We start from the raw sequence: 16,064 nt of genomic DNA, 5'->3' as shown, positions 1-16,064 counted from the left end.
GTACAGAATAAAAAGCAAAAATATGTAAGTAGATGCCACAGTATTATTTTATTTTTATTTATTTATTGAATAATAAGCAGACTTAATGAAACAAGAACAAGCCTTGTAGGACTAAAATGTGAAATAGTTTAATGCCAATGACTCTTACAAAGAATAGAGGAAAGAGACAAGTGATTTTTATGTACAGAAAACTAGGAAGAACACACACACACACTTTACAATTTATATATTATAAAAGTTTTATGGTACTAAATTACAAACAGAGTACTTATGTGATTCTAAACACCACCTGTTTGAAATACAAAATAAGAAAATAATCTCATTGATCATGTCATGGGAAAAATAGTTCAGTGAAAATTTAACCAAAAATATGGAAGATCTAAATATTGAGAGTTTTAAGACACAGGCAAAAGAAATAGATGACACAAGTAAACAGAATGGTAATTCGTGTTCACAAAATGCAAGAATACTGTTAAATGTCATACTACTCAAAGGGATACAGAAATTCAATGTAATTCCTATTGAAATTCTAACACCATTCTCCACTGAATTAAAAAAATCAATCTTAAAATCCATATGAAGTTACTACCAAAGATAACCCAGGAAGCAGTTCTGACAATACAGAATGGAGTCTATAAGATGTCTAAGTTTATGGTAAGGCCAGTGAGGTGACACAGTGGGTACAAAGCCTTGCTGCCAGTTTTGATGATCTGACTTTAGTCTCCAAAGCACAGGATGCACAGAAAGAACTCATTCCTGAAAGGTCTTCTGAGCTCCACACACATGTAGCTACACTTGCATGAAGTCACGCACTACATAAATAGATAAATGTGGTTTCGTTTTAAAGTAAGGCTATGTAATCAAAATAGCCTATCATTTTGAGGAAAATGTGGCATATTGACCACTGGAATAAAATAAGGAATCAAGGTATAAACTCAGACATTTATGGTCAATGACTACTCACTGCCCTAGTAACATTATGGTGTAATAAAATAGCCTGACAAGAAATACCTTAGAGGGTGTGCTAGCCAGTTTTATGTCAGTGTGACATAGTTGAAGTCATATGAGAGGAGGGATCTTCAATTTACACCATAAAATGATGCTGTAGACTGGCCTGTAGAACATTTTCTTAATTAGTGATTAATACGGAAGGACCCAGACCTTTGTGGATGGTACCACCCCTGAGATGGTAGTTCTTGGTGCTCTGAGAAAGCAAGATGAATTAGCCATGAGAAGTAAGCCGGAAAGTAACAGTCTTCTAGGGCCTCTCCCTGCCTCCTGGTCCCTGCCTTGCTTGAATTTTGCCCTGACTTCCTTCGATGATGAACTCTGATGTGGAAATATAAACAAAATAAAGCCTTTCCTTGCCCAACTTACTTTTGGACATGGTGTTTCATCATAACAACAGATTCCCTAGATTGACAACAAGGAAAGGGTTTAATTGGCTAAAATTTCAGGTTATAGTCTATCATCTACAGAAGTGGAGGCAGGGACTTGAAGCAATTAGTCACATTACGTCCATAGTTAAGAGCAGAGACAATAAATCCATGATGCAAGTTACTTTATTTTCTTTCCTTTTCCTTCTCTTTTTTCTCATATAGTGTGTTTTGATCATATTCTTTCTCCTCCCCTAATACTTCATAGTCCTTCTCTGAAAAGCAAAGGCAACACACACATGCATGCACGCGAACATACACACACACACACACACACACACACACACACACACACACACACGCACACACACACACACACACCCTGAAGAGTCTGTTTTGTGTTGGCTAACTGCCAGAATGGCCAGGTTTTTGTCAAGTGGACACAGCTAGGGTCATCTGAGAATGCAGAACCTCAGATAAAATGATTCCTTCTTTATCAATAACTGATGGGAGGCCCCACCCCCCTGTAATCTGTATTATCTGTGAGCAGGTAGTCCTGGTTTGCAGGGAGTAACAGGGAAGCCACTAAGCAGGGTTCACCCATGGCTCTGCTTCTCCAAGTTCCTGCCTTGGATTCCTGTCCTTACTTCCTTTCATGGTAGGCTATAACATGCAGTAAGAAATAAATACTTTGCATTCCAATTTGTTTTTGGTCATGTTGTTTATTACATAAACGTAAAGCAAACTAGGACTTACGTTTGCTTGCTTACTTCCTTGAATTCAGTGATTTTCACTGCTTTTACAGAGTTCCCTTGCTTAGGAAATGGTGCCACCCACAGTGGGTTTAGTCTTTCTACATTACTTAACAATCTGCACAAAAAATACCTACAGAACAACTCAATGTAGACGAACCTTCACTGAGATTCTCTTATAAGGGGTTATAGGTTGCGTCAAGTTGACAGTAAGAGCTAACCAACACACACAGTATTATAAAATATTTTTTAACAAATAGTGTGAGGGAAAACAGGTAATCTCATCCTGAAGAATTAAAAAAAAAACAATACAAAAGAATTAAGTAAAAATGATTGGACACTTACAAAATATCTAAAACTATAAAAGAAGTAAACAGGAGAAAAATTTCATAGCTTTAGCTGGTGCAGATTTCTTGAACTGACCTCAAAACATGGGGAATGAAAACAAAAACAGGCAAATAAAATTAAATAGAAGCTGAAATGCGTCCGTATTGTATAATAAATAAGAACGTTAAGAAAAAGTCACTTCTTGAAGGAATATTTATAAGTGACACATGAGATAGTGAACTAGCAAACATAATAGAGGGAACTCGATGTTCACAAGATAAAAGAAATAACGTAAAATGTGGAAAAACTCAAACAAACATTTCTCAAACAAAGGCCTTCCAATTACAAAACACAGGAAAAATGCTCGACATCACTAACATTCCCCATTTTAATCATCAAACAGACTATAAACAAAAAGCAGATATATCATGCCAGTAAGTTAGCACTTCTCAAAATCTCACTGCAAATAAATGGTAAAAATGCAGTTCAAACTCAAACTACCCAACAACCCTGATACGAGACTGTTGTTGGATAAATTTAAAACTATGAAATGCATGTGTTCTCTTCAGTAAATCTGTTTTCCAATAATGGAGATGCATCTGTAAACAATGGGATGATGTGTGGGATGTGTATTTACACAGCCTTCATCAATTTTAAAAGAAAATTACAGTCCAACTAAGCTTTAATTAAATACTCCTGAATCCTCAATAACGCAATCAATTGCAATGCAAGCAGTTCTGATTTCAAGGGTTTTCCCCCCTCTCTCTTAAAAGAGATCTAATCAAGAAAATATATTCCAATCCACTAATTTGGACAAAGAACATATAGATACAGAAGAAAAAGAGAATGTGTACAGTAGGACATGACCAAAGACAGGGATCCTGCTAGAGACTTGAAAAACAATCAACTTATTTGTGGGTATCTCGTACTCTACTTTGTAATCTCCTTATATTTATATCTGATAATCAAGAATTCAAGGTATCCATGGCATGCATTTTCCCTTTGACAGAAAGAACTAAGGACAAATACTAAAAAGCGCCCCCCCCCCCACTGTCTGAGTTCTACCAATTCCTCATGCCATGATGTAATAACTTGGTTCTCACTCTGATGGCTAAACGAATAACTGTGAATTTTATGGGCTGGACTGATCTCTCCTGTCCTTGCCCAGTACCAGACAGATGCATTGGTCATCTTCTGTACCCTGATAGTCATTTTTACTTGTGTGATCAAACTCGTGCTCATGTCCTCTCTGGATCATGGCCAGCCTAGAGATCGGCCTAGTCATAGGCAACATAGACAAACTACTCCTAGTTCTTAATTCCACAGCATTCACCATCCTGACACTGGAGCCAGTCTTCCACAGTCACTAGCAGGTGGCCTGAGGGAAGATTTGGAGATTTGGTCAAATGCTAACTGCAAATTTTTGCAGTTTGGCACCAAAAAAAAAAAAATGCCGAGCCATCTGCCAAGTTCACCTCTATACTCATTAAAACTATCTTTTCATGTCTGTTCTCACCTAGGAAGACACGATGGACAGTAATGAGATTCCACATCTGAGACTGGGCAGCAGCTCCCAGCCAGACTGGCCCAGCATGCACTGATTTAGCTCACTTTACCTCACATTCAGTCGCATCCATCAACGTGAGTTATATATTTGGCAGACCTCGCATTCCCACTCGTGTCAATTCACAGGCTACTAGCCAATCCAATTTATTTTTTAAATTTGTTTAGCATAGCCTGATGAGATACCTGAAAGTTCTTATTATATTATACAGACAGAGCTGCCAGACTTAGGGGATTAAAATACAGGGGACCTAAGTAATTTGAATAAGTATGTTTTCTTATCTGATCTGATAATCCATGTGTTATGTTTTAATTTTACAAGTGATATTCAAGCCTTCTAATATGTCAGTCACTTAGAAGGTCAAGTTTTACTTGATGGAAAAATTATGGATGATATGTTCAAGGGTAGGAAGCCCAGGGACCTCTCAAAGTCTCTGTGAATCCACAGGCTCTAGCCTGTAAAGTGTAGCATCATAATTTATTACGTGAAGACAGTAAGCGTTCTCTCTGAATGTACCGGGTTGAGAATCTGTTTGGAAGGGGAGACGCTGAAATGTGAACTGAAGATGTGTCTATGCACGAGCTATTGAAGGTTTTAATAAGGGAACTTAACTGTCTGCTTTTCAGAGAACGAGGCCATAGGCTCTTAATGTTTATAACGACTTCATTCTTTGCTATCTGTGTGCCTTTACCCATACCACTCTACTCACTAGAACTGTCAAGATACTGATGATACCCTTACAGAAGCTGGGTAAGCCCCAACATGCTCACTGTGCCGTAAGTCTGTTCATTCATTCTCTGCACCTTTACACTATGTGATAGCAGCCTTATACATTTATCTACCTGAATTTTGTTTACTGCCAGGCACAACGGGAGCGTTCTATAAATCTCTTGAGTAAGAAGATAAACAAAGAAGATATAATTTGTCTTGTGGAAGACATTGATGTACCACCCAGATATCCATGCACTGCATCACTGTCACCCCAGCTACTAGGACTGCTATTGGTAGGATGCAGCTGTGAGATCCTTCCGCTAGCAGCTGGACACAGCGTGTCTAAACTTCTATCATATTAAGATGATCTAGCATCATCCATAACTCACACATCAGCATAATGTCCCAGACCAAGCAAGCCTAGACAATGGATTTGTGTGCTGCATCCAAGGCCATAGGTCCATGGCTGCCAAAGCCCATGAGGGTTCCTATCCTGTTAGAATTACCCCAGGGACTGAAACAGTAGCTACAGAATTTCATGTTTGCCCTCTTAGACTTTTGGCTAACATTAGTTTGGTGATCCTTGCTACTTTCTTGTTTTAATTTTACAAGTGAAATAGAAATGTTTACTCTGTATCATATATGTATATAACTTTGCTGATTTTTGTACAGGAACTGATGGTTTAAGATTTTGTCTTGAAACTGACAGGAGATCCTTGAGTTGAACTTATGAACACTCTTGGAAGTTAAGACTTGGGACTTTGGGAATATAAATTAAATAAATTCTGCTCTACAAGATGGAAATGATTGACCTGGATCCAAGGGTAGAGTGCTGTAGAATGCTCTACAGGCCCATGTGTTGAGACCTTTTTCACTCCACATTGCTCCTGGTAGTCAGTAGAGCATTTTAAGAGGGTTCCCTTACTGAGGGGCTTGAGGTCATTGGGGTTTGCCCTTAGAGGGAATTACAGCATTCGTATTTGTTCTTTCTCTTCCATTTCTTTGTCATGAGATAGATCTCATGCCTCTGCCAAGGGTTGCCATAAAGATACACCTTGAGAGTTCAATCAACACAGTTAAACAGTGATGGACAAGAATTTCTAAATATGAGTCTAAAGAAACCTTTATATTGTATGTCTCAGAGGGACAATAACACATCCACTGCATATGTAAATATATCTATGCATACTTAAGCACTTCTCATCACATTTGCTATATTGTATACATCCACAAGCACTTCCGTTACCCCACAGTTGAAGGATCTACCTTGGGCATGTCTGGGTGGTTTGACAGAATTCTGCATCATAAAGTGATATTATACTCTGTGGAAAGACAAACGAATAGCACTAGTAAAAGGGAACCACATATTTCCTTTTCAAACCAATGTAGTGTAACAAATACACAGCTATAAGACTATACATATACCGCAGTGTGTCCCACGCGCATTTCGTGTACATGTTTGGTTGTGGGCTATTGCTTTTGTCCTGTATTTATTAACTATTTAATTATTTTGCCAGAACAGTAATAAAAGCTGGGCCCTATTTTCCCCTTATACATAGCAACCTGAGGGCAGGCCGGATGAAAGAGTGACGAAAGGCTGGGACGTTGTGACTTCTTTGGCGAGAGCTCACCCTCTGAATGGAAAGCTGACTCTGTTTCGGGGCCTTAGGAAAAGGTCTAATAAACGTGCTCTGGTAATCTTCTCTAATGCTCTAAAAACTTGCTCTGTCAGAAGAAATCTTTGTTTAAATTTGTAGAATAGAAGAAATATTTTTCTTCTCCTGTACTTCAAATAAATAGAAACGGGGACTTATTTATTAGGTTATAATTTGCTCACATTTGGAATTCCTGGAAACTCATCCCCAAGACACCTGCCTCTATCTTTCCAGAAATCTTCTTTTGTGAGTGATCCTGGTTCTCAAACTCTGTTATGAGAAACCACAATCAAAGTATCTAGTGTTTCTGGTATAAACAACTATTAGTAAGTAATAACTATTTTACTGGTCTTATTTCCTTTCTATTCATAAAAATGTGAAGTTCTAATTAATATTCCAATGAAATAAAATATAATTTAAAAATTAACTCATGTTCTGTTCATTGCCTGCCGAAAATAATGCCCCAGAATAAAGTATATTTTAATGTATATCACAGAGAAGATTCTTCATACAATTTTATATCAAATATATGACTGAAAAAAATGAGTAGAGTATTATCTAAATTGGGAGGTTGGAAATTTCATGAAACTTTAATGAGTCACCTTGATAAGAAACATATGGTAAAGAATGGTAATCACTCAAAGAAGCACAGAATACTATTTCATCCATATTTAAAGCACAATTTCCCCAGAAATTTAAAGGGATGAATGACAGAGGTTTGCTGTTTTTCCGGGATAGATCAAGTCTTACTCTTTACTTTTCCAATAAAAGAATTCATCTCTTGAATAACACAATATTATTATCTTCATTCATAATGAAAGTACCTGCTGCTATTTTATTGTATTTTATTTAAACATAACAATGAAAGTTATAAGCAACCTATTTGTCAGGATCTGATGATGAATTTATAGTCAAATTTCATATGCTGAAAAATTACAATTAAATACATATAAAACTGTTTGAGCCAAAAACAATAACTCATAAAAATTTTAGCCCATACATCACAATGCCAAATGATGTAATTGCAAATGATAAAATCAAAAGTACTTTATCAAGATTCACAAAGAGTAGGCATTAACCCAAACAATGCTTGGAGGCCTGTTCTTTTCTGGAGGGAAATGAAGGAGCAGTGGATCTGGGGAAGAGGGGAGGTAGGGCTGGGCTGGGAGTAGAGAAGGAAGGGGAGGCTGTAGTCCAGATGGATTGTATGAGAGAAGAATAAAGAAATGTCCAACCTCCTTAGTCATCAGGGGACGCGAATCTAAACAACCCTGAGATCCACCTCACACCAGTCAGAATGGCTGAGATAAAAACTCAGGTGACAGCAGATGCTGGAGAGGATGTGGAGAAAGAGGAACACTCCTCCATTGTTGGTGGGATTGCAGACTGGTACAACCATTCTGGGAATCAGTCTGGAGGTTCCTCAGAAAATTGGACATTGCACTACCTGAGGACCCAGCTATACCTTTCTTGGGCATGTACCCAAAAGATGCCCCAACATATAACAAGGACACATGCTCTACTATGTTCATAGCAGCCTTATTTATAATAGCCAGAAGCTGGAAAGAACCCAGATGCCCTTCAACAGAGGAATGGATACAGAAAATGTGGTACATCTACACAATGGAGTACTACTCAGCTATCAAAAACAATGACTTTATGAATATGCTAATGGATTGAACTAGAAAATATCATCCCGAGTGAGGTAACGCATCACAAGAAAACACACATGAGTATGCACTCATTTATAATTGGATATTAGCCCAAAAGCTTGAATGACCCAAGATACAATCCACAGACCTCATGAAGCTCAAGAAGAAGGATGCTTCAGACCTTTTAAGAAGGGGAAACAAAAATATTCATAGGAGGAATAATGGAGACAAAGTTTGGAGCAGAGACTGAAGGAAAGGCCATTCATAGCCTAACCACCTGGGGATCCAGCCCATATACAGCCACTGAACCCAGACAATATTGTGGATGCCAAGAAGTGCATGCTGACTGGAGCTTAATATAGCTGTCACCTGAGAGGTTCCTTCAGAGCATGACAAATACAGAAGTGAATGCTAGCAGCCAACCACTGAACTAAGAATGGGGCTCCCATTGGAGGAGTTAGAGAAAGGATTGAAGGAGCAACCCCATAAGAACAGCACCAACCAACCAGAGCTCCCAGGGACTAAACCACCATCCAAAGACTATATACACATGGACTGACCCATGGCTTCAGCTGCATATGTAGCAGACGATGGCCTTGGTGGACACCAATGGGAGGAGAAGCCCTTGTATAGGGGAATGTCAGGGCGGGGAGGTGGGAAGGGGTGAGTGTTTGGGGGCTTATGGATGGGAAACTGGCTAAGAGGATAACATTTGAAATGCAAATAAAAAAATCCGATAAAAAAAAGCAAAAAATAAGAAAAAGTTAGGAAGAAAAAAAAGAAAGAAAACAAAACAAAAATAAAATCTGAAATGTTTTAGATCTCTTGACGCTGAAACTCTGAAAGGTCAAAATTCCCTAACACTAATTCTGGGAGAAAATCTTTAACAGATAAACATTTGCCTCTTTAAAACAAGATTTATTTACAAAATAATGAAAAATTAAAACTAAACATTCAAAGTACACTGACATTTCCCCAAACCACTATGCTGAAAGGACACACGACTCCAGGTTGGCTTATGTTCTCTACGTTTATATAAATGTATGACACTGAGCGACCTGCTATGTCTTAGTTTGCAGAACTCTGATATGTCTTGGATGTGAGAGAAACACACTGTCCAACCCCCATTCTGTTCCAAGGACACCACGTTCCTGCCCTCTCCACATCCTTTTTTATGACCACCACACTATGTAGAGTGTTTGCCTGTACAAAGATTAATTATTGAGAAAACCCTGACGTAATCCCCTTCCCATCTAGTAGTTTTTGCCTTTAAACACTAGTGTGAGCTCTATAAGACCCCTGAGCATATATTAACATTCCTGAATTTTTTTTCCTGACTAACCTAAATAAACTCCATCTTAATGAATTTTTGCTACTGTTTCTCTTAAGATTAACGGGAACATAAGATATGACAGGATATTGCTACTTTACACAACAAAGCTGACCGATGAAGATACAGACGTTTGCAAATCTAAACTCACATATATAAATAATAATCATACAGGTCTAAAAGTAATGATTAGGTGAATTATTCATAAAGAATAGTCCAGATATCAAAATGAATGGCCCATCACCAGGACTGGCAGTCTCTGCAGCCGGCTGTGTATCTGTGGCTATTGGAAATAAATTAGTCAGAAGCTGCTTCAGGTGCCAATTCTATACTATGTCATCTGCAAGCCAGATGACCTGAGAGGTAGCTGGTCTGGTTCAATCCATGTTTAAAGATCTGAGAACTCTAGAAACAGGTTGTGTATCTCTCAGTTGTAGGTCCAACTCCCGAATTTCTGAGGGCCACTGGCACATGTTTTATAAACAAACGACCAGTGAACACGGAGATCTTGATTCTGACCTATCACAAGATGGGCTGTAATTTACATTATTTGTTCTTTCCTAGGCTCTTAGATAATTAGATGGTGTCTCCCCTGGATACTTTTCTCTTTCTGCCTGGTCCATTAAGACTCATATGCTGCTAGAAAGAACCTTCATTGATACACCCCAAATAATGCCAGGTTTCTCGACATATTTGTTCTATGTGAGGTTTCTTGATATTTGCTCTATGACTTTCATGTTTTGAACTTTTAAAAGTATGGTACTGGAAACTCCATCTTTAAGATTATGATTATGATTATCAGTGTTAAAATACATTTTATTGACATGTTATACTGAGATCATGACACTTAGGTATAACTAATACTATATTAGATAATTATGACAAGTGATTATCCCAGAAGATCTTAACATAGTGACATATGAATGTCTCTTAATCCAGGTAAACGTCACAATCACAAGGGAAGTTTTGGAAAAGACAATCATACCTGAATTCTACCACCTGAATATCATAATTTTCTGCAGTGAACCCTGGACATGATTATTATTTGAAGCTAAATGACCCTAATATATAGTAAAGTATGTGAATTACTAGTTGCTAGAATATTCCAGGGCTGGCTTATTCATATTATCTTAGGACAAGTCCGGGTTAAAGAAAATTAAGCCTATCAATTAGCTAAACTACTAGTGGGGTTTCTTTTGCAAGGAAGAAACACAGTGGAACTTCCATGGTTCCCTCAGAAGTTTCTTTTCTCTGTTGGGAACCATGGGGAATTTTGTTTCTATTATTGGATTTACATTGATAGCTTTCTTAAAATGAGATTTTTTAACTTTTCTCACATTTCAGTATTTTGTCAATGCTTGGATTGCTCAACCAAAAACCACTGTGTTCACCAACTGCTGACTCGTATTTGTGTCCTAATTCTAAATTCCTAGAGAAGCAAATATGCCTTCTTGGGTTTTTCCTAAGCAACCCCGTTTGTTATTAACTGAAACAAAGGAAAACAGGGGATCAAGAAATATTTTCTTAAATCATCTCAAACAGTGGAAGCAGAATCTAAGGATTCCAGTTTTCTCTTCTTAATATACATATTTCACCAGAGTAATTCTGCCCACTCCATAACGTTCTGCTACCTCAGATTATGCCATTTACAGCCCACTCATCCATAATCGCTCAGACTTTTGCAAGCTCAAACTACCATGCTTCGCTTTGGCTCAGCACTCCCAGGGATCAATCATCAACGGAGTTCTTTACTCTTTTGTGGTTTTGCTACTTAGGTTGTAAGTTATCACACTTGTAATAATTACATAAATATTAGCCCTGAAGAGTTGGAATGAAACTTGTCTGGAGTTAATGCTGGCTTCTGAGCTGCACTAATGCATAATACGTTTGTAAACAGTTCAAATAAAGTACAAGTTTTTAAATCACTGAGAATTCTCCTGAACCAATCTGGGAACTTAATATTTTCCAGGTGATGTTCTAAAGGTCTTCTAAAATATACTAGTAAAATAACTATATATATTTATTTTTTTATTTTTAAGTTTGTTCCAGTATATTGGAACTTAATATAAGTACAAATTATGTAAAGAACAGATAAGATCAGATCACTTGCTGTACAATTATGAGGACATGAGTTCAGATCCTGGCACAACCTAAAAGGCAGGTATACCCATACACCTACATAACTATACATAACGTAGCCATACTAGGGAGGAGACAGGATTCCTGAGTACAAGTCTGTCCCCAAGGTCAATGACAGACCTGATCCCAGTGGAATAAAGTGCAGAGTAACAAGGTAGGAAATACATCTGTTTCCACACGCACACCTATAAACCTACACCAGGATACATACTCCAGCCTCGATATGGACATACCATAAACGATGCACACATACCATACAAAGAGACAGAATATACATAAAACGTATGCTGTAAATATGATGAGCTCCCAGTTTTTAAGATAGATCCTATTGTCATTATTTTAAGATTACTTCAAGTTCAGGGAGTGGTGCCTATTCTATTAACTTGTCTCTAACTCCCCTGCTAACACACACAGTCACTGTTGCTGATGCCAAGAAGTGCTTGCTGACAGGAGTCTGGTATGGGTGTCTCCTGAGAGGCTCTGCCAGGACCTCACTGATACAGATGAGGATGCTTGCAGCTAACCATTGGACTGAACAAGGGGACCCCAATGGAGGAGTTAGAGAAAGGACTGAATGAGCTGAAGGGGTTTGCAACCCCATAGGAAGAACAACAATATCAACCAACCAGACATATCCTTCCCCCCCATCCCAGAGATCCCAGGGACTAAACTACCAACCAAACAGTACACATGGAGGAACCCAAGTGTCCAGCTGCATATGTAGCAGAGAATGGCCTTTTCGGGCATCAATGGGAGGAGAATCCCTTGGTCCTGTGAAGTCTCGTTTCCCCACTGTAGGAGAATGCCAGGGTGTTGAGGTGGGAGTGGGTGGGTGGGAGTGGACGCACCTTCACGGAAGTACGGGTGGTGGAGGGGCATGAGGGAACCTGGAAATGGGATGACATTTGAAATGTAAATACATAAAATATCCAGTAAAAATAAATTATAAAAAGGAAAACATGAAACTGTCTTGGGAACTATGTCCATGAGAATTAATACGCTCAATGAACATGCAGTTTATCAGCACGATTTCTGAAGAAATGTGTGAATACTTCAAGCATTTCATATTTTGGCTTCAAAATTTTTCTAAAAGAATGGACTACTTCCTACAATAAAAAATACTTGCATTGAAACATAACAGCAGGAAATAAGCATTTCACATTTTTCATTGTAGTCTTCCCAAAACACCAGGCCAGATTTAGATTGAAAACTTGATTTCACAAGTACATATTAAAAAATGTATTTATGGATTTCACAGGAATAGCATATAAGAGACAAATGTATGACCATAAAGTTAGCTTTATCTAAGTGGTAAGGTGCTCTCAAACACTCACCTTGGAGATATTTTTGTTTTTGTAATTTTCAAGGGACTAGCATAAAACAAAGAGATGAATGTCTAACCTTCTAGTTCATTTTAGCTGAATACATTACCATAATTCTTTATAAATTTGACATCAAAATTTACCACCTCTTCATTTGTTATGTCTAGTACATGTACAAACAGGATAATTACATCAATTTGATGTTCTAAGTACCAAATCCATATGTGCATTCAAATTAAAAGCTGGTATACAAATTCTATAGTTCTCTGGCAATCTTAAAAAATGTTGGAAAAAAACAAAATGTAAATGATAGACTTAATACACTAAAAAGAAAAGTAGAAGAAAGTGAATTTAATTATATATTGCTAAAGTAATTTGGTCCATATATAAAGAGCATACTCTGAGCTAAAATATATTTTTGTCATGCCTCATTTCTAACTTGAAACACTGAGTATGAGAAAATAAAAACATAATAACACACCATTTACATCTTAAGTAGTTATTAGTAGATAAGAATTTACTACTGATATTTTGTTAATTGCTTTCAATATTGTGGTTTGTTTCTACAAGTTTTCATCTCTTACTAAGCTCTTCTTTGATTTATTAAGTTTTTGTGGTAGTATGATTTGATTTAGGGTACGATTTGCTGTTAAACCTTTATACTATTTATATATACTAAATAAATATATACTATATAAATATATAAATACCATATATAGTATGTATAAATATTAAATATATAATATTGTATACTTTATACTATTATATATAGTACGGAAATCACAATCATAGAGATAGAGTATTCTCAGTTACCTCATATATTCTCAACTTGTACCTTTATGTTGTCCTTTTTACTTAAAAGTTTAATTAACTAACTAGTAATTGCAAATGACCATTATTATTTTTCTACCCAGATGAAAACAAATTTGGAAAAAGTAATTTATAGCAAGTAGATAAATTAGAAAACTGCTAGAGATAAAAATGTAAAACTTATATAAAAATTCTCTCAATTGAAGAGTAAAACATTGGGCTCTTTGATTTTATACTGTTTTAATCTCATGCATCTATGTATTTGTGTATGGTTTTGTATGTGAGTGTACCCAACGATGCCAGGAGAGGGTGCTAGCTCCATGAAGAAGTGGTTTCCAGCAGTGGTGGGCAATCATGTGGGTGCTAAGAACAAAATTCAGTCATCTGCAAGAACAACAAATGCTTTTAATCACTGAGCCGTCCTTTCTGGTTGTGTGTGTGTGTGTGTGTGTGCTTGTGTGTGTATGGTAGGATATATGATATAATATGATGGCATATATGATATATTTTATATATGCATAGACCATTTAAGTATAAATACATACAATTTTGTATATTAGATGAAGTTGTACATTATCAAAAATGAGTTTAACATAGATTTAAGAGTTTAACATAAATTTAAGGTAAAAATTTAGGAATGTCCTTCTATTTATGTAACAAAAATTCAATTTTGGTGTTTCTAGAAGACAAACTTTATAATGATAAATTACCCTGACTTCATGCTGTCTAAAAATGTCTGGTTTACTTTTGTTTATTTGCTTGTTTTTCTTTCTTTTTTGCAACCTGAATATCCGTGAATTACAAGGTTCTGCTTGAGAAATTTGCCATACAGCTAGGTACTTTTCATTTTGAAAGATCCGATGTTCTCTCTTTAGTAGAAAATTCAAGAAATAAAATTCCATGAGGTTTTAACCAGTAATTTCTGACAAACACAACAAGCCAGGTCTTCCTCGGGCCTTCTCCTACATGATAAAGCTCACGGTACTGCCAGGTACTCTGCATGCTACCAAAGCAGTAAGGTAAATGCCAACACAGCTATAGACACTTCTGTGTACAATGGTGACTGGCCTGCAGGCTATCTTGGTATGACAGAAGCACAGAGCCTTTGGGATTAACCAACAACTTCCTTTTTTGAGTTAGGGCCCACTCTTAGTTCAACCTCCTATCTCATTTGTTCTTACTGCAGTTTTCCTAGCTCTATTTGTCTAAGCTGTATCTGTTAGATGATTCTTATTTGAGATCCAAGGTTTTCTTTTTTTTCCCATTTTTTAGTGGAGAGTTTATGTATTTACATCTCAAATGCTATCCCTTTTCTCCATCACCCTGCTTCTATTAGGATGCTCCCTCTCACTACCCTGGCATTCCCCTACCCTGGGGAAACTAGCCTTCATAGGTCCAAGGGCTTCACCTTCTACTGATGCCAGTCAAGGCCATCCTCTGCTACGTATGTGCTTGAAGCCATGGATGGCTCCATGTGTACTCTTTGGTTGGTGGTTTAGTCCCTGGGAGCTCTGGGGGATCTAGTTGATTGATATTGTTGTTCTTCCTATGGGGTTGCAAACCCCTTCTGCTCCTTCAGTTCTTTCTCTAACTCCTCCACAGGGGTCCCTGTGCTCAGTCTGATGGTTAGCTGTAAGGATTTTCATTTGTATTAATAGGGCTCTGGCAGAGCCTCTCAGGAGACATCCATATCAGACTCCTGTCAGCAAGCACTTCTTGGCATCAGCAATAGTGACTCGGTTTGGTGGCTACGTATGGGATGGTTTTCTTATGAAGAAGAGTAAAGTAAAACATTGTTGGCTCACCCTAAAGTCACCACTAACAACTTCTCTCTATCACAAACACACACACACACACACACACACACACACACACACACTAGCAAAGCTTGGTGGCACATATGTATGCAATCTTCTACATACTTTATTTACACTGTTTTTTTGTTATTTACATTTTATATAACCACTCTACATAATCACATGACATATTCAAAACAAAATGAAGGAAAAAATGAATGTCTAGTTTTGTCTTCCCATTACCTTTGGTTCTAGTCTTCATTTCTAAGACTTTATTATTATAAAGTATGGAATATATTTATACCTCTGATTATTAAATTATTCATCCAAAGTAGGCATACGTAGTTGGGGATTTCTTTTGAACACATCTTCAGAAGAGTTTTCATGAATTTGACATTGACATATCACGTCTCCCTCCACAAAGACAGCTGCCTTTAATAATAAAATAATAGCATTTGCATAAAGGTTTACAAATGTACAAAGTACTTCAGTGAATAACATTTTATTCTCCTCTAAGCCATTTTCAAATGATAAAAGGTAGACTGAGGGAGCCTATGGAACTTTCTAGTGAGGTGAAAGGTTTCTCATTTCCTAATACGAATCCCTACTAATTTTCTGAATTCTGCACTA

The 16,064-nt window shown here is 37.2% G+C and overlaps 1 protein-coding gene and 1 long non-coding RNA gene across 8 annotated transcripts in view; one reads left to right on the top strand and one right to left on the bottom strand.

The window, feature by feature from the left end:
• LOC102553441 (uncharacterized) overlaps positions 1-6,433 on the top strand; it is a 94,955-nt gene extending 88,522 nt beyond the window's left edge. For 3 of the 7 annotated variants that reach the window (XR_594043.4, XR_005488330.2, XR_005488332.2), the window contains exons 7-9: positions 3,976-4,096; positions 4,646-4,769; positions 6,290-6,433. This is a non-coding gene — a long non-coding RNA (uncharacterized LOC102553441). Of the gene's footprint in view, positions 1-3,975; positions 4,097-4,645; positions 4,796-6,289 lie in introns of all 7 variants that reach the window. The other 4 variants (XR_001839472.3, XR_001839470.3, XR_001839469.3 and 1 more) reach the window with 4 other exon arrangements.
• The window catches only part of Mei4 (meiotic double-stranded break formation protein 4), a 173,986-nt gene that overhangs the window by 77,258 nt on the left and 80,664 nt on the right, over positions 1-16,064 (bottom strand). The window lies entirely within an intron of this gene.

Source organism: Rattus norvegicus, chromosome 8, assembly GCF_036323735.1.
Source record: "Rattus norvegicus strain BN/NHsdMcwi chromosome 8, GRCr8, whole genome shotgun sequence".
NCBI classification, from domain to species: domain Eukaryota; kingdom Metazoa; phylum Chordata; class Mammalia; order Rodentia; family Muridae; genus Rattus; species Rattus norvegicus.
The sequence above is the reverse complement of the archived record's forward strand: the minus strand, read 5'-3'. Positions and strand labels throughout refer to the sequence as shown.